The sequence below is a fragment of the Lutra lutra genome, chromosome X (genome assembly GCF_902655055.1).
Source record: "Lutra lutra chromosome X, mLutLut1.2, whole genome shotgun sequence".
Taxonomy (NCBI): Eukaryota; Metazoa; Chordata; class Mammalia; order Carnivora; family Mustelidae; genus Lutra; species Lutra lutra.
The window spans coordinates 2,722,105-2,741,416 of record NC_062296.1 but is presented as its reverse complement, the minus strand read 5'-3'; the positions used below and the strand labels follow the sequence as shown (position 1 = coordinate 2,741,416).

Here is a 19,312-nt window from a genome sequence, read left to right as displayed (position 1 = left end):
ATCACAACTAGGATACTGACATTGATCCAATCCACCAATCTTATTCAGATTTCCTGTTTTATCTGTACTCATTTGTGTGTACATGTGTGTGACCACAATAATAGTTATGATCCTGAATAGTTCTATCACCAGAAAGATCCCCCATGTTGCCCTTTTATAACCCTGTTTACTTTGCTCCCACATTCCTATCCCCATCCATAGCTCCTGGAAACCAACAATCTATTTATCTCTCAAATCTTCTCATTTTGAAAATGTTATATACATGGAATAAACCATTGTGTAACCATTTGAGATTCTTTTTTTCCACTCAGTATAATCCCCTTGAGATCCATCCAAGTTTTTGTCATGTATCAGAAGTGTATTACTTTTTATTGTTTAATCTATTTCATAATATGGATGTGTCACAGATGGCTTAACCATTTACCCATTGAAGGATACATGAGTGTTTTTCCCCAATATTTGGCTATAAACATTCTTGTACAGATTTTTGTGTGAATATAACTTTTTATTGCTCTAGGATAAATGCCCAGAGATGAAATTGCTGAATTATATTGTAGTGGTATGTTTAGTTTTTGTTTTTTTTTAAAGAAACTGCCAAAATGTTTTCTGGAATGGCTGTACCATTTTACATTCCACCAGTTTTTCTGCATCCTTACCAGCATTTGGTATTGTCACTATTTTTTATTTTAGCCATACCATGTGTGTGATATTTTGTTGTGTTTTCAATTTGCTTTTCCCTAATGGCTAATGATGTTGAACATCTCTTCATGTGCATTTTTTTTTTGCATTTTGACAGTTTCCTTACTGGTTTCTCTGAGTAGTTAGCCAAGCTAGTTTTGAAGGGACCAACATGATTCAACTAAGCAAAAGAAACCAAAAGAAGGAAGAGTAGGATCATATGAGGTTGGAGTTTTAAAGGGGAATGTTATTCATTCCATGATTTTACTTAAACTTATCTTTCCATATTCATATCACATTCTTCATCCAACTTAATCTACTTTTCAGAAAATAATTACCCAATGCTCCTGATACATACCCACAAATTTTCTGGTCTCTGTGTTTCTGCCTGGATTGCTTGTTTCTCCATTTCCGAACATTCGGATTGCAAGAATTACAAGGCACCAGTTCAGATGCCATCTCTGTGGACTTTCCCTTGACCCCAGCAACTGGAATTAATCTCTCCCTCATCTGACTTTCCTAAGAATATTCTAGAAAATTTTCCATTATTTTGCTTTGTATCAAGTTAAATGTCATATTAAATATCTACATAGTTTGTTTATTCAGGAGCTAATGGCAACTAGATCAGTTCTTCAATCTCCTAGTCCAGTTGTCTTGCTCCTCACATTAAAGTGCAAATTGTTAAAGACCAAACCCAGGGTGTCCTCCTGGTAGGAAACAATCCTCTAATTAGGGCCATATGCCATTTAAAACACTTGAAATATATGAATTTTTATGTAAATAAAGCCTCAATACAGTTGATAAAAATTAATGGGTTGGGGTTATGATATTACATAGACTAGTCTGAGAAGGCTTTCGTGAAAAGAAAACATTTTATCTGACTGAATCTAAACTCCAATCTTTTTTATTTCACAGAATTTACTTTCTTCTCTTGCCTTGCACTCTATATTTTCTTCCAGCTGAAAAACATTGTGAAAGAGAAGCCCTTCTGCTCGCAAATTGTGGAAAGCAAGCTGCAGATAAATTCCTCCATTGTCAAGCTTTCAGCACATTCTCTACAAGAAAAAAAAAAGTTATTCTTTATTGCCAGAGTCCTGTGATTCATTTTTATTTATAACTAACAACCGCATATTTCAGAAACAGTATCTCACACAAAAAGTTATTAAGGAAACAATATACTCTTGGTGGGAGGGTATAGTAGTGTGATCTTTTAAAAGGCAATTTGAAATTCCTTTGACTCAGATATTACACTTCTAGTAATTTATCTTCACAGATTTATTTGTCCAACAAATAAATACCTACTATGTGCCAGACACTGAGCTGAACACTGAAGAGACAGCAGTGAACAAAACTTTGAGTTGTAGTGTTCTTATATTCCAGTAGAGTGAGAGACTACAAAAACTGTCAGATGGTAATCAGTGCTTTGAAGGAAAATAAAGAATAGTGGTGCTCATTTTATCTCCTTGTTTATAATCATTAAATATACATGGCACGTATTATTTCACATGCATTTCACATATATCGAATAATATATAACAAATGAAAAAGAACACATGATAAGGGGACTGATGTGATGGGGGAAAGGAAGGATGTCATTATTTTTTTGGGTGGACAGCCAAAAAATAGACACTTCTCTGATAAGGTGACATGTCAGAGAGAACTGAAGCACAGAAAATGAGCCTCACAGAAAATCCAAAGGTTCTGAAGTAGAAAGTAGCTTCATGTGTTTAAGGAAAAGACATTGTGGCCGGAGTGGAGTGAGCAATAGGAAAAATGATGGTCATGGAAGTGATGGGTAGCCTTATCCTGAAGGCCCTGATAGACCATGGTAAAGATATTAGATTCCAGCTAACTGATATAATATTGCATAATGATCATAACCTGTTTGCTGTGGAGGACAGGCTTTAAGAAAACAAACATGTAGAAATGTACAATTATGATCACTGTCTCACTATTTAAAAGAACAGAAATTGTTCACATATCCACTAAGGAGAATAGGTTAAAGAAACAGTGGTGTAACCCTCTCCTGGATCACTAGGCAGTTATTCAAAAGAATGAGGCAGAATCGTATGTAATAACTTGGAAAGACGCATATGATATACTGTTAACTGAACAAAAAGGCAATGACAAAACAAAATGGTAAAAATCTTTGTTTACTTAAAAACAAAAAAGAAGAAAATATATAGGACATGCACACAAGCATGCACATAGAAGCAGAGAAGAAATTACAAGTACATAGAACAAACTGGCAAACTATGGTAGATAGAAAAATGGCCCAAAATATTCACATCCTAATCCCTGGTATCTGTAAATATGTTACCTTACATGGCAAAAATGTCTTTGCAGATGTGACTAAGGCTGTGCCCCTTAAAATAAGGAGATCATGCTGGCTTATCTGGATAAACCCAATCTAAATACATGAGTTCTTAAAAATGGAAAAAAAACCCAGATAAATCAAAGTGATGGCAATGTGAGAAACACTTTGCTGGTTCTGAGAGGTAGAAAGTCATGTGAAAGGACCAGAAAGAGACTTCTAGTTGCTAAGGGCAGAGCCTGGAAGATAGTGATGCAAAGAGTATTGCAAGGCCACTGAATTCTGTCAACGCCTGAATGAACTTACAAGCAGATTCTCCCCCGGAGCCTCCAGAACAGAAGGAAACCTGCCATCAACTTAACTTTAGCCTAGTAAGACCTGTAGCAGATTTCTGACATTTAGAACTGTACATTAATAAATGTATCCTGTTTTAAGCCACTAAATTTGTGGCAATTTGTTACATCAGCAATCAAAAACTAATACATAATCTCTGGCAAGTGGGATTGGAGAAGGTTGGAGACCTCTATCTTCTATATTCACACAGTGTTGAAATTTTTACAAAACACAAATGCAGAGAGAAAGAGAGAGATAACTTAGATTAGACCAAATTGCTGGTCGCCACCCCAGAGTTGCTGAGTCAGCTCTGGGGTGAGGGGGCGGCTTCAGAGTTTGTATTTTTTTTAATTCAAATTCAATTAGCCAACATACAGTACATCATTAGTTTTAAATGTAGTGTTCAATGATTCATCAGTTGTATATAACACAGTGCTCATCATATCATATGCCCTTCTTAATGCCCATCACCCAGTTACCTCATCCTCCCACCCACCCCTTCTTCTGCAACCCTCAGAGTTTGCATTTAAAATGAGTTCCCAAGTGCTGCTGATGTTGTGTGTCCAGGAACCACACTTTGAATACCACTGGTTGAGAGAATGGGGTCTGGAACCAAACTTCCTGGAATCAAATTTTGGGTCTACCACTTACTAGCATTTTGGCCTTAAACAAATTATTTAATCTCTCTTTGTCTATAGTTTCAGGAATGATAATACCAATAGCTAACTCACAAGCTTAGTGTAAGAATAAATATAAATTAATACCTGTAAAATATTTGGAACAGTGTCCGACATGTAGTTAGAAGTAGGTAAATATTAAAGAATTATTACTTTATCTATTTACTTAACCTGAAAACTTGTTTTAAATAATCCAGAATCCCTTCTTGAAAGCCATTCATGTCCTTTTCAAACTGCCCTCTTTTTTCTCACTTTCCAAAATTTATCCATCTTTTGTTGAAAGTATCCCTAATAAAGCTTTCATTGTATTCATCCTATTAACATTTAGACCAAAACCTTTATAGATAGGCTTCTTTATTCAGCAAACCTGGCCCTCACTGGGATACTGAATACTTCCAGCTACAGACCAACAATTGCCCTTTCTCTTTTTCCTGCACGTTATCCCTGTAATAGCAAATCCTTTTGTTCAGCCTTAATTACAGTAGTTTAGTAATTGGACAGGTCGGTTCCACTCTGGATGTACTCCAGAATTATTGTTCTGGTGAGGATTTGATGAGGAGATACTGAAATAACAAATGTTATTTACTTCAGCTTTTGCTAAACTAAACAAAATAGTTTATGCATCATATTATGTCTTTTATGTAAGCTGCCTCTACTCATGTCCAAAAATACGTGGCTTATAAATAAATTCAGTCAACAAACAAGGCACTTGCAGCTCCAATTTGTAAACTGAGACCAACTGGCTTTTGCAAATCGCTTGTTCACACTCCCGCTACCCAGCAGTCAGAGGCAAGTTCTCAGCCTAATTCTTCTTCTGTGACAACTTTTAACCCACAAAAATTTACACTGTGTGAGGCACATTTTACTGGTAGCAAGTTAACTGACACAGATGGTGGTCATTTATCCTCTGGCTCTCCAGCCTCTCTGCTAGGGAAGGCAGGAAGCTGGGCGCAAAAGGAGAGGGGGAGGGGGAGTTCCAGATTTGCTCTGGCTCTGGCTCCTGAGCCACACCATGGCCTGGGACTCCAGTGAGAGTTTGGTTTCCTCACTAGCTCCATAGCAGGTCCAGCCTTGCTCACTGACACTGCCAACTCTACAGCTGGACTTTGATCCCATGTGCAGCTCAGATCCCACACAGAACTGAACTAAAAGTTGGCGGGTGAGAGAGAAGAGATTCATTTGTAAGTACTCTTTTAAATCCCAGGAGATCCATCTTTGCAATTGCTTGTGTTGGCTTTTCGACCCAGAAAGCCTCAAATGTGTGCTAAAACAACTTGTGAAGGTGCTAATGGGGGGTGCAGCGCCTCTCAAACTCTTCCAAATATGGCACCCTCCAGCAAGAAAGGAGGCAAACTCCTTACTGTGTGATAACCTCTGGGTTACTTGGTTCTCTGCAGGCAAGGTAGCTGTGACACAGGCTTCCAGCCTGTGCACCCATCCATGGAGAAGTTAGTGGAAAATTCTGTTAATAATAATAATAATAAGTAACATTATAAATAATGTTTTATGTAATAACAATACAATGGTATCAAATATAATTCATTCATTAATATTTTGCCTTCAGTGTCTTAAACCAGTATGTCCCAAAGTTGGCTAAATGTTCTTATCACCTGGAGAGCTTTACCAACCTCCAATGCCCAGGTAGTACCCCATACCAATCAAATTGGGAGAACTCTGGGGTCAGGAATAAGTGGGAAATATTTGTTAAAATGATTACAGGTGATTCCAATGTATAGCAAAGGTTGAGAACCACTACCTGAACCCAAAGAAGACATTGAGAACCCTGGACAGGCAAGCAGGAGCTAAGTTTTTGAGCTGAACCAATTCTCCACATGAAGTACTACCTCCTCCATTCTCTTGCCTCTTACAACCCTGCTGTTCCAGAATTTTTGTATGTAGTGGAGTGGTGCAATGGTCACCCAGGCATATAATGTCTTTAAGACAGAGGCTTACAAACCCACCTATTAGTAGCCTGGGATTCTGCTAGCCTTTCATTACCCATTCTGGGCCCTAGCTGATCTGAGCAGCACTCTGTCCCTCATATACCCCCTTACCCTCCAGTCTGTACCACCATGGTTCCACCACTATATTGAATTCCCTAAATCCTGGCTCCAAATGTTTACCTTCTAATCATCAAGTGGAGGCACAATCCCGAAACCACTTCCTCCAAATTTACTCTGATCCTCTCTCCAAGTAGTCATTTCAAAAATAAGGGTCAGACCTATAGATTTCATGAAAATAGTATCACACATGTGACAGTAAACCTGGATGTGAGGCTTTACCACTATAGCAGAATTGTGAGTTATTTAGTCAATTTTGATTCTCCTCTTTAAAAATCTTGAGGCAACAATGTGCTCAGCTCAATAAAGTAACCTCTCTTGCAGATAGGAGTGGCCAATAAAATGGAAATTCAAGCTGGCATTTCTCAAAAAGCTCTTCAAAGTGAATTGACTTGTTTTAGATACAGGCACCATTTACTTCTCTGCCCTGCATCATGTCACAGCTGGAATTACAGTAACCCTCTTGGGCCTCTAAGGCACCACCACTGAGGATGGAAGATAGCTCTCAGGATGACAAAGTATACAGATGAGAATTTCCAAAGGCTGAGAAGCTACCATGCTGACCCTGGACAGTCTCATACTATGTTGGGGAAAAAGAAGCTTCTATCTCATTAGGCCTTTTTATTAATAGGTAAACATAACTCAAACTAGAGCAAGCAGCTTCTGGCTGTGGGATCCTGAGCAAACCATTGTTTCTTTTGAGCTTTAGTTTCTTCAACCAAACAAAGAGAAAATGGAGTTGTGAGAATTGATTAAAATCACCAAACAGTTGCTGGAACTCAAGAAATTATAGTTGAAACTGTCTGGATCTTAATCAATTAATCTAATAAAATGTTCTCACTTTGTAGACAATGGAACTACGCACTGAGAGGGGAAGTGATTTTGCTCAAGGACACAAAGAAAATTAGTAACAGCCGTAAGAGTTGAAACCAGGGCTGTTTTGATTTGGGGTCCAGCTTAATATATGTACAAACTCATACATGATTACCTTCAAATCGTTGTAAGCAGTAATGAGAAAATATTGATTTAAAAAACATGATAGTAGATAGTCAAACACAAAAGCTGTTTAAACCATTGGGAATTGCTTTTAAGCTTGTAGGGTTTGGGACAGATCTTATACATAAATAACTAACAGCCAATTACCCTCACACTGTGTATGGAAAAGTTTATTCTTCCCCCACTTATATCAAGTTCCGTCTACACACACACACACACACACACACACACACACAGGGAGAGAGAGTCTCACTGATCTATTTGTCTATTCCTGTGACAATAACTCATTGTGCTAATTTTTAATAAGACAAGTTCCTTCCCCCATGTTCTTTGTAAAATTTTTCTTGGCTGTTGTTACTTGCTTTCTCTTCCTAAGGAATTTTAGAATCAGCTACTCAAGTTCTATAAAATATCTCACTGGGCTATCTATTGGAACTGAATTACATTTATAATTTCTAGAGAACTAACACTTTAATAATAGTGCTTATTATGTGCCAGGTAATTTCCAATGCATCTGGGATACATTTGTAAAAAATATAGAGATTTATAAAAATTGAAAAATATAAGAGATTCTTGCCCTCAACAAGCATCTATTTTAGCAGATATAGGCAGGCAATAAGCAATAAATATAAGAAATAAGTAAATGATATAGCTTGTTAAAGGGCAATAAATGCTACAGAAAAGAAAAAAGTAAGGGGAGTCAAATGTGAGGGTCAGGAGAGCAGGGTACAGGTCATAGACTTATATACATTACTCATAGAACAGTATCTCATTTACTCCTGCCTGTATAAAATACAGACTATCATGATTATCACCACTTTAAAGGTAAAGGAAACTAAGGCATAAAGAGGTTAAGTTACGTGGGTAAGACCCCACTACTAGGAAGTCACAGATCCAGGATTTGAACTTGAGCAGTCTGAGCTCCAGATTCTTGGAGCCAGTGTCAGTATTCTTAAATCTACGCTACATTCCATTCAGGCTCCAGGATGCTTCTCCATTTATTCATGTCTTTCTAACTATCATCAGTAAGGTATAATGTTTCTTGTTTGGTTTCTTTCTAGGTATTGATAGTATTTCTTGCTGTTGTGATGTGGAGTATTTTTACCATGATATTTCCTAATTAGCTCTTGCTAGTATATTAACAAGCTATTGACTTTTATGTGATAATCAGTCATTTCTTTGAGTGCTTATTAGTTCTAATAGTTTTCAGGTTGATTTTCTTGGATTTTATAATTACAAATGCGTATAATGACAGTTTGCCTTTTCCTTCCCATTATGTTTTTTTTGTATTTCATTTTCCTTATCTTTCAGTTCTAATATTTGTTAATTTCCACTATGAGTCCATTTTTAACCCATTGGTTATTTAATCATATGTTGCTTAATTTCCAAATATATGGGGATTTTCTAGTTATCTTTTTGTTATCAATTTCTAGCTTAATTCTACTATGGTTAGACAATTTACTCTGCATGATTTAAATCCTTTGAAACTTGGTTTATGGCCCAATATATGCTCAGTTTTTATAAATATTCCATATGCACTTGAAAAAAATGTCAACATCAATTGGCCAAGCATGTTAACCATATTTACATCTTCTATCTATGTACTTACTGATTTTTTAATCTGCTTATTTTTTTTAAATAGTTTAAGGAATGCAACATGTATGGCTGAATTTTCAGAGTATAATAAGAAGTAGTACAGGGTTGGGGCGCCTCGGTGGCTCAGTGGGTTAAGCCTCTGCCTTTGGCTCAGGTCATGGTCTCAGGGTCCTGGGATGGAGTCCCGCATCAGGGTCTCTGCTCAGCGGGGAGCCTCCTTCCCTTTCTCTCTCTGCCTGCCTCTCTGCCTACTTGTGATCTCTCTCTGTCAAATAAATAAATAAAATCTTAAGAAAAAAGCAGTACAGGATTATGTGGGGCCTTAAAATTTAATCTCATTAACTCTCTCCTGTCACTTGTGCTGTTTATGGTCAGGTATACATATAATATTTATAGGACATTGTTGTTTCTGTTTAACTCAGTATTTATATAGATTTTTCTATGCGGTAATAATTACTTTTCCATTCCTCTGTATTCCTTTTAAAATCTACTGACTTCCTCTTAGGATAATGTTCCTGCTGCCTGAAGAATGCTCTTTAAGGTTTTTTCCTTTAATGCAAGCCTTTGGTGATGAATTCTCTCAATTAATTCTTATTTGAAAATGTCTGTTTTGCCTTCATTTACAAAAGATGACCTTAAGAATACAGAGTTCCAAACTGGCATTTATTTTATTCAATTACTTTCAATATGTCATTTTGTTTGCTTCTGGCTTCTATTCCTTTTTTTTGAAAAGTCATTATCAATCTTATAGTTTCACCTTTGAAGAGAATATATCTTTTCTTCTGGATGCTTCTAAGATTTTTGCTTTGTCTTTGGTTTTCGGAAGTTTAACTATGATGTGTGTAGGAGAAATTCTCCTTGAGTTCTATAGGATTTCCTGAATCTTTGGCTCAATGTGTTTTGTCAAATTTTAGAAAATCTCAACTGTTACCCATCCTCAGTATTGCTTCTCTCTTTCCCCTCCTTCTGAAATTCCAATCCCAGGTATGTTAGATTTTTTTCACACTGTGCCATACCTTTCTTACCATCATTTCTGTATTTTCTATAATTTCCCTCTTTGTCTTTCAGTCTGAAAAATTTCTTTAGAATTATTTTCTTGCTCACTAGTTTTCGCTTCAGCTACATATTATCAGTTCTTTTTTTTTTCTTTTTTAATTTTTAAATTTTTTTCAGCATAACAGTATTCATTATTTTTGCACCACACCCAGTGCTCCATGCAATCTGTGCCCTCTACAATACCCACCACCTGGTGCCCCCAACCTCCCACCCCCCACCCCTTCAAAATTCTCAGATCGTTTTCAGAGTCCATAGTCCTCTCATGGTTCACCTCCCCTTCCAATTTCCCTCAACTCCCTTCTCCTCTCCATCTCCCCTTGTCCTCCATGCTATTTGTTATGATCCACAAATAAGTGAAACCATATGATAATTGACTCTCTCTGCTTGACTTATTTCACTCAGCATAATCTCTTCCAGTCCCGTCCATGTTGCTACAAAACTTGGGGATTCATCCTTTCTTTCTTTCTTTTTTTTTTTTTACAGCGTATAAACATATATTTTTATCCCCAGGGGTACAGGTCTGCGAATCGCCAGGGTTACACACTTCACAACACTCACCATAGCACATACCCTCCCCGATATCCATAACCCCCCCCCCTCTCCCAACCCCCTCCCCCCATCAACCCGCAGTTTGTTTTGTGAGATTAAGAGTCACTTATGGTTTGTCTCCCTCCCAATCCCATCTTGTTTCATTTACTCTTCTCCCAACCCCCTCAACCCCCCATGTTGCATCTCCTCTCCCTCATATCAGGGAGATCATATGATAGTTGTCTTTCTCCGATTGACTTATTTCGCTAAGCATGATACCCTCTAGTTCCATCCACGTCACGCAAATGGCAAGATTTCATTCTTTTGATGGCTGCATAGTATTCCATTGTGTATCTATACCACATCTTCTTTATCCATTCGTCTGTAGATGGACATCTAGGTTCTTTCCATAGTTTGGCTATTGTAGACATTGCTGCTATAAACATTCGGGTGCACGTGCCCCTTCGGATCACTCCGTTTGTATCTTTAGGGTAAATACCCAGCAGTGCAATTGCAGGGTCATAGGGTAGTTCTATTTTCAACATTTTGAGGAACCTCCATGCTGTTTTCCAGAGTGGTTGCACCAGCTTGCATTCCCACCAACAGTGTAGGAGGGTTCCCCTTTCTCCGCAATCCTCGCCAGCATCTGTCATTTCCTGACTTGTTAATTTTAGCCATTCTGACTGGTGTGAGGTGATATCTCATGGTGGTTTTGATTTGTATTTCCCTGATGCCGAGTGATATGGGCACTTTTTCATGTGTCTGTTGGCCATCTGGATGTCTTCTTTGCAGAAATGTCTGTTCATGTCCTCTGCCCATTTCTTGATTGGATTATTTGTTCTTTGGGTGTTGAGTTTGCTAAGTTCTTTAGATTTTGGACACTAGCCCTTTATCTGATATGTCATTTGCAAATATCTTCTCCCATTCTGTCAGTTGTCTTTTGGTTTTTTAACTGTTTCCTTTGCTGTTGCAAAAGCTTTTGATCTTGATAAAATCCCAAAAGTTCATTTTTGCCCTTGCTTCCCTTGCCTTTGGTGATGTTCCTAGGAAGATGTTGCTGTGGCTGACGTCGAAGAGGTTGCTGCCTGTGTTCTCCTCAAGGATTTTGATGGATTCCTTTCTCACATTGAGATCCTTCATCCATTTGAGTCTATTTTAGGGTGTGGTGTAAGGAAATGATCCAATTTCATTTTTCTGCATGTGGCTGTCCAATTTTCCCAACACCATTTATTGAAGAGGCTGTCTTTGTTCCATTGGACATTCTTTCCTGCTTTGTCGAAGATGAGTTGACCATAGAGTTGAGGGTCCATTTCTGGGCTCTCTATTCTGTTCCATTGATCTATGTGTCTGTTTTTGTGCCAGTACCATGCTGTCTTGATGATGACAGCTTTGTAATAGAGCTTGAAGTCCGGAATTGTGATGCCACCAACTTTGGCTTTCTTTTTCAATATTCCTTTGGCTATTCGAGGTCTTTTCTGGTTCCATATAAATTTTAGGATTATTTGTTCCATTTCTTTGAAAAAAATGGATGGTACTTTGCATATTATCAGTTCTTAAACCTATCTATTAAGCTCTTGATATACTGATTTCCATGAGTCTGCCAAAAGCTCAGCCTAACTTTTTAGCCTCTTATACACAGGTTTTCAGAATCAGCTATATCTTAGAATGGTAAAGCCCCTCCAAATGCGAGACTCCCCTTCCTGAGTTTCCATTCTCTCTGGGATCTTGGCCCTGTATATCCTTTCTGCCTTGTTAGCTCCCTGATGAATTCAGAGAAGTATTTTTAATATTTTGTCCAGCTTCTTAAGCTGTTCTAGGTGGGAACTGCTCTTAATGAAAGGATTGATATGGAACAACTTATTCCACCATTACTGGAAGTGGAATTTCTCCATTATTTTGGGAGACAGCATAGTGCCTAAAGGACTGTGAACTGAGTCTGGCATGATAGTATTATCTAATAAGTTTAAACTATTATACATAAAATTAGCCTACAGTTCTTTTTTTTGTTTTATCCTTGAGCAATTTTGTATCATTATTGTGACAGCTTTGTAAAAAGAGTTGGATTGCATTCCATATTTCCCTATCCTCTAGAATTCTTTATATTACATAGAGTTATCTGTTTCTTGAAGATTTGGTAAAACTTACCTAAAAATACCTGGATCTATTATTATTATTTTTTAGGGATAAACTTTTGCTTATATTTCATTTTATTATATAGTTATTAGTTATTCTTATGTAGGAATTATTCATAAATTCTATCAGTAATTGAGGAATTATTTGTATTTACATTTTCTAGCCCTTCTTGAAAAAAGTTACAAAATTCCTAGCATATGCTAAATATAATATTTAATAAAATATCTTCTGGGTGTGTGATTATGCTTCATTTATCATTTTCAATATCATTTGTGTTTTCCTTGCCTTTAAAATCACATCTGACCAATTTCACCTTATTTGAATTTTATGAAAACAACTTTGGATTTTATGGCTCAAGCCTACCCTTGTTGTGAAAAGCAGCATGTGTGGCTTTTGGGCTGACATAGTTGGTTTAAAGCTCTATCTTCCTCTGCCTTGGTGATATAGAAGGCTACATGTTCCAGGTGGAAAAAGACATGAGCAGTACTTAACCCACATCAGACTCTGTGTGAGAAGTAAACCTTATCTAGTCACTGAACTATTTTTCCAGTGTATTAAGGACTTTTGGATTTAAAAAAAGAACATCTACTTAACCCCCATTCTGATCTAACCTATACCTTTTGTCTAGTTATATTCTATATTAATTCTAGTTATATTCTTATATTCATTTTGTAACTGGACATAGATTTTTCAGCATCTTTTTTCCTTCCAGTTTTCATCTAAATTTCAGTTAGTTAACATACAATGTAATATTAGTTTCAGGTATAGAATTTAGTGATTCCACACTTCCATACAACACCCAGTGCTCATCACAAGTGCCCTCCTTCATCCCCATCATCTATTTAACCCATCCCCCCATTCACTTCCCCTCTGCTGACCATCAGTTTGTTCTCCGTAGTTAAGAGTCTCTTTCTTAGCTGGCCTCTCTTTTTTTCTCTATGTTCACTTGTTTTGTTTCTTAAATTCCACATATGAGTGAAATCATATGGCATTTATCTTTCTTGGGGTGACTTAATATGCTTAGCATTATACTCTCTAGCTCCATCCATGTCATTGCAAATGGCAAGATTTCATTCTTTTTAGGCTGAATAATATTCTATTGTATGCATATACCACTTCATTATCTATTCACAGCCAATGGATATTTGGGCTCTTCCATGATTTGGATATTGCTGATAATGTTTCTATAAACATCAGGATGCATGTACCCCTTTGAATCTGTATTTTTGTATCCTTTGTGTAAATACCTAGTAGTGCAATTGTTGGATCATAGGTTAGTTCTATTTAAATTTTTGAGGAATCTCCATACTATTTCCCAGAGTGGCTGCACCAGTTTGCATTCTCAACAGTGTAAAGCTGTTCCCTTTCTCTACATCCTCACCAACAACTGTTGTTTCCTGTGTTGATAATTTTGGCCATTCTGACTGGTGTGAAGTGATATCTCATTGTACTTTTGATTTCTTTTTCCCTGATGATGAGTGGTGTTTAGCTTCTTTTCATGTGCCTCTTGGCCATCAGTATGTCTTCTTTGGAAAAATGTCTATTCGTGTCTTCAACCCATTTTTTTAACTGGATTATTTTGGGGGGGGTGTTGAGTTTTTTAAGCTCTTTGTGTATTTTGGACACTAACTCTTTATCAGTAACTACACAGGATACAAAATCAATGTAGAGAAATCTGTTTCATTTCCATACTCCAATAATGAAGAACAGAGAAATCGAGGAATCAATCCCATTTACAATTGCACAAAAGCCATAAGATACCTAGGAATAAACCTAACCAAAGAGGTAAGAGATCTGTATTCTAAAAACTATAGAACACTTATGAAAGAGATTGAAGATGACACAAAGAAATGGAAAAACATTCCATGCTGACAGGTTGGAAGAAAAAAAAAATGTCATTAAAATATCTATATTACCCAAAGGAATCTGCACATTTAAGGGAATCTCTATCACAAGGCTGCCAGCATTTTTCACAGAGCTAGAACAAACCATCGTAAAATTCATATGGAACCACAAAAGACCCCAGATAGCCAAAACAAGCTTGAAAGAGAAAAGCAAAGGTGGAGGCATCAAAATTCCAGACTTTAATTATATTACAAGCTGATCACTATCAAAACAGTATGGTACTGGTATAAAAATAGACACATCCGTCAATGGAACAGAATAGAAACCCAGAAACGAACCCACAACTATATGGTCAGCTAATCTTCAACAAGCAGGGGAGAATATCCAGTGGAAAAAGGACAGTCTCTTCAAAAATGGTGTTGGGAAACTGGACAGCAACATGCAAAAGAGTGAAACTGGACCATTTTCTCACACCACTCTCTAAAATAAGTTCAAAATCGATGAAAGACCTAAATGTGAGACCGGAAGCCATTAAAATCCTAGAGGAGAACAGAAGCAGTAATCTCTTTGACATCAACCACAGCAACTTCTTACTAGAAATATCTCCTGAGGCAAGGGAAACAAAAGCAAAAATAAACTATTGGGACTTCATCAAAATAAAAAAAAAAACAAACTTCTGTACTCTGAAGAAAACAATCAACAAAACTAAAAAGCAGCCTATAGAATGAGAGAAGATATTCACAACACAGTATTTCTATCTTTAAAATGGTCAAGTACTAAAAAAGGACTTCTGCCATGAGTGGCACATGTAGGGCAGCTCCATTGCTCTTCTTGCAGAACTGATATCAAGGGATTTCAGAAACGTAATTTTTTGGTACCTGGGCAGCTATTGATCATTGGTCCCCATGCTTGCCCCAAGAAAATAAAATACAGAATCAAGGGATACATGTACCCCATTGTTTATAGCAGCATTATAAACAATAGCCAAACTATGGAGAGAGCCCAAATATCCATTGACTGATGAATGGGTAAAGAAGATGTGGTATATATACTCAGCCACCAAAAAGAATGATATCTTGATATTTGCAAAGACATAGATGGAAAATAGATGAACATAAGGGAAGGGAGAAAATTTTAAAAAGCGAGGGAAATAAGCCATAAAAGACTCTTAAAGATAGAGAACAAACAGAGGGTCTGAGGAGGGAGGTGGGTGGGGGATGGGCTGGATGGGTGATGTGTATTAAGGAGGGCACCTGTTATGATGAGCACAGGGTGTTGTATGTAAGTGATGAATCACTGAATTGTACTCCAGAAGCCAATATTGCACTGTATGTTAACTACCTAAAATTTAAATTAAAAAGAAAAAAAAAACAGAAAAAAGGTCAATTAGCCAACTTTTATTAATTAATAAGGTGTTTCATTTTTTATTACTCTTGTGTTAAGGACTGTGCTTTAACAAAGCTTATAGGCAAGAAATAGGGAATATAGGAACAAATCGGAAGGAATACAGGAATAAATAGGAAGGAATATAGGAATAAATATAGGAAGTAAATAGGGAATCTGTTGCAATATAGTAAGATAATTGCCAGAGTTATCTAGGAACAGAATCTAACAGGTAAACAGTGCCAGGAATGTTTCTTGAAGGTAATATTTAACCTGAATCCTGAAAAATGTATAGAATTTGGTTAGCCAGGTGAAACAAGAGAGAGGGGAATAGGGAGAGCAGCATATGTAAAAGCACAAAAGCAGGACAGAATATAAGGAGTTTAGGGAGTGGCATGGCATTCAAGATGACCAGCGAATAAAGAATAAAATGGAGAGATAAGGCTTGAGAGGTAATGAGAGCCCAGATAACTCACCACACTATATAAGGGCTTTAGGGGATTGAACTTTATTATGTTTGCAGTGGAAAGTGATATCAATTTGTAAGTTATGAGTCTGGTGGCACTATGGAAGATAGACTAATGAGAGATGGACTGGCTGCAGAGAACTGGGTAAGAGGCTATTGTAGTAGCTCAGGTGAAAAATTGTGACTTGAACAAAGATAATAGCAATGAATATGGAAATGAAGAATTTGGCTCAAGAGATACTTGGAAGGTTGAGCTAAAAATAATCAGATATGGAAGGGTGAGAGAGTTAAAAAGAGTCATGGAATACTCAAAAATTATGGTGTCAATAACTGAGGTAGAAACAGGAACAGACACAGGCAGAGGAAAGATGAAGTTTTGATATGAGTTTAAAAGGAAAGATGAAATTTTGATATGGGTTTAAAAGATATGTAGGACATCAGAGTTGAGATCATATTCTTTAGGAAGTTGGATAGGAAAGTTCAGGAAAGAACATGGTAGATGAAGATTTTCATGTCATTAGCATTGAGATGATACTTGAGATTGTAATAAATGATGTCAACTAGGGAGTGAGAAAATAAGAGATCCTAGGAGAGAGCCTTGAAAAACACTAATGTTTAAAAGCAGGTAGAAGAAGAGAGCTTCTGAGGGAGGCTGAGGTGGCTCAGCCAGAGAGGATGTCAGCTGTTAAAATCCAAGTATAGGGGCGCCTGGGTGGCTCAGTGGGTTAAGCCGCTGCCTTCAGCTCAGGTCATGATCTCAGGGTCCTGGGATCGAGTCCCACATCGGGCTCTCTGCTCAGCAAGAAGCCTGCTTCCCTCTCTCTCTCTCTGCCTTCCTCTCCATCTACTTGTGATCTCTCTCTGTCAAATAAATAAATAAAATCTTTAAAAAAAAAATCCAAGTATATAATGTTTCTGGAATTGGAAAATTACCCCAGGCCTCATTCTGCCTTCTATCTTCCCTTGCTGCTCTGGTTTTAGCTCCTGGTGATTGGCTTTCTTTATTTTCTTGCAAGGTCAGTTTTACATTTATATGGAAATTTGCTATAATATATCCAGATTTTTGTTTGTGGAGCAAGAAAGTGTTTCAGAATACTAATCCACCACACTGTCAGGAGTATTCCACTGTATTTCTTTTAAAATTAAAAATGGCTGGTCACAACTTGATAAGAGACATTCATGCAAAACCTACAGCCAATGTCATACTTAAGGTGAAAGACTGAATGCTTTCCCTTAAGATGAAGAACAAGATAAGGATGTCAGCTCTCACCATCTCTATTCAGTGTTGTACTGAAGAGTCTAGCCAGAGTAATAAATGAAACAAAACAAGATAAAAACAAGAAATAATAGGCCATATTAGAAAGGAAGAATGATCAAAACTGTCCTTTGGAGATGACATGCTCATCTATTTAGCAAATTCTATGACTTATACAAAGAATATTAGAACAAATAAATGAGTTTGGAAAGATTGAAGAATACCAGATCAATATACAAAAACCAACTGAATTTCTATATATTAGCGAAGGACAATTGGAAATTGAAAAAAAGTTTCAGTTACAAAGTCATAAAAAATATGAATTACTCAGGACCTGTGCAATGAAAACGAATAAATGTCATTGAGATAAATTAAAGAAGACCTTAAAAAATGGATAGATGTGTTCACAGGATAAAAGACTCAATATTATTAAATGTTGCTTATCCCCTAATTGACCTATAAATGTAATGCAATCTCAATCATAATTCTAGCAAACATTTGTGTAGAAATTGACAAGCTAATTTTAAAGTTCCCATGCAAGTGCAAATGTCCCAGAACAGACAAACTCATTTTGGAAACAACAAAGTTGAAGAATTTACTTTAGTTGATTTTAAGAGATAGTATTATAAAGCCATAGTAATCAAAGCAATGTGGTATTGGCATATAGATAGACAAGTGGAGCAGAACAGGTAGTACAGAAATAGACCCACATATTATGGCCAATTGATTTTTGACAAAGATGCAAATGCATGCAATTCAGTGGAGAAAGTATGACCTTTACAACAAAAGATAGTGTTAGACAATTGGATAACTATGTGCCAAAAAAAGAACTTTGACCCATACATTGCACCTATAAAGAAATAAGTCAAAGTGAATCATAGGCCTACATGTAGAACCTAAAACTACAAAACATGTAGAAAAAATATAGGATAAAATTATTGAGAGCTTAGGTTAGTTAAAAAATTTTGATAGGGTACAAAAAAAATGATCCGTAAAAGAAAATTTGGATGAATTGAACTCTATCAAAATTAAAAACTTTTCATTTATGTTTCTCCTATCCCCTTTTGGGAGGGAGACAAACCATAAGTGACTCAATCTCACAAAACAAACTGAGGGTTGATGGGGGGGGGGGGGGGTTGGGAGGGGGATGGAATTATGGACACTGGGGAGGGTATGTGCTATGGTGAGTGCTGTGAAGTGTGTAAACCTGGTGATTCACAGACCTGTACCCCTGGGGATAAAAATATATATGTTTATAAAAAATAAAATTAATAAAAATTTAAAAAAAATTAAAAACTTTTATTCATTGAAAGACTGTTAAGAGGAGGAAAAAACAAGACACAGAACTGGAGAAAATATTTGCAAACTGTATATCTGAGAATGGACTTATATACTCTCACAGTTCAAAATAAGACAAACAACCCAATGAATAAAATGAGTAAAAGATTTGGAAAAAAATACTTCACCAAAGAATATATGTTGATGGCAAATAAGCACAGGAGAAGATGCTAAATATCATTAGTCATTAATTAAATGCAAATTAGAACCCAATAAAATGTAAATACCCACTCACTAGAATGGCTAACATTCAAAGACCAATTACAATAAGTGTTGGCGAGGATGTAGAACAAGTTGGACACTCATATATTGCTTTTGGGAATGTTGAATGGTACAACCACTTTGGAAAATATTTCATCAGTTTCTTTAAAAGTTAAACAAACATACATCTACCATGCTACTGGGCATATATGACTCCTAAGCATACTACTTGTAGGTATTTACCCAAGTAACTAAAAGATCTGTTGACTCAAGAATTGTAAAAAATGTTAAATGTAACTTTATTTGTAATGAAAAACTGGAAATTGGCAATCCAAATATCCATCAACGAGTGAATGAATAAACAAACTGTGCTACACACATAAAATGGAATAGTACTCAGCAATAAAAATAACTATTAATACATGCTACAGCTTGGGTGAAACTCAAGATAAT

General features: G+C 36.6%; 1 protein-coding gene and 1 non-coding gene across 2 annotated transcripts in view; one reads left to right on the top strand and one right to left on the bottom strand.

Moving 5' to 3' along the window:
* GABRA3 (gamma-aminobutyric acid type A receptor subunit alpha3) overlaps positions 1 to 19,312 on the bottom strand; it is a 465,966-nt gene that overhangs the window by 414,279 nt on the left and 32,375 nt on the right. The window lies entirely within an intron of this gene.
* Positions 14,996 to 15,133, top strand: LOC125092551 (U11 spliceosomal RNA). Its single transcript, XR_007125005.1, has one exon. It is a non-coding gene; the product is annotated as a U11 spliceosomal RNA (small nuclear RNA).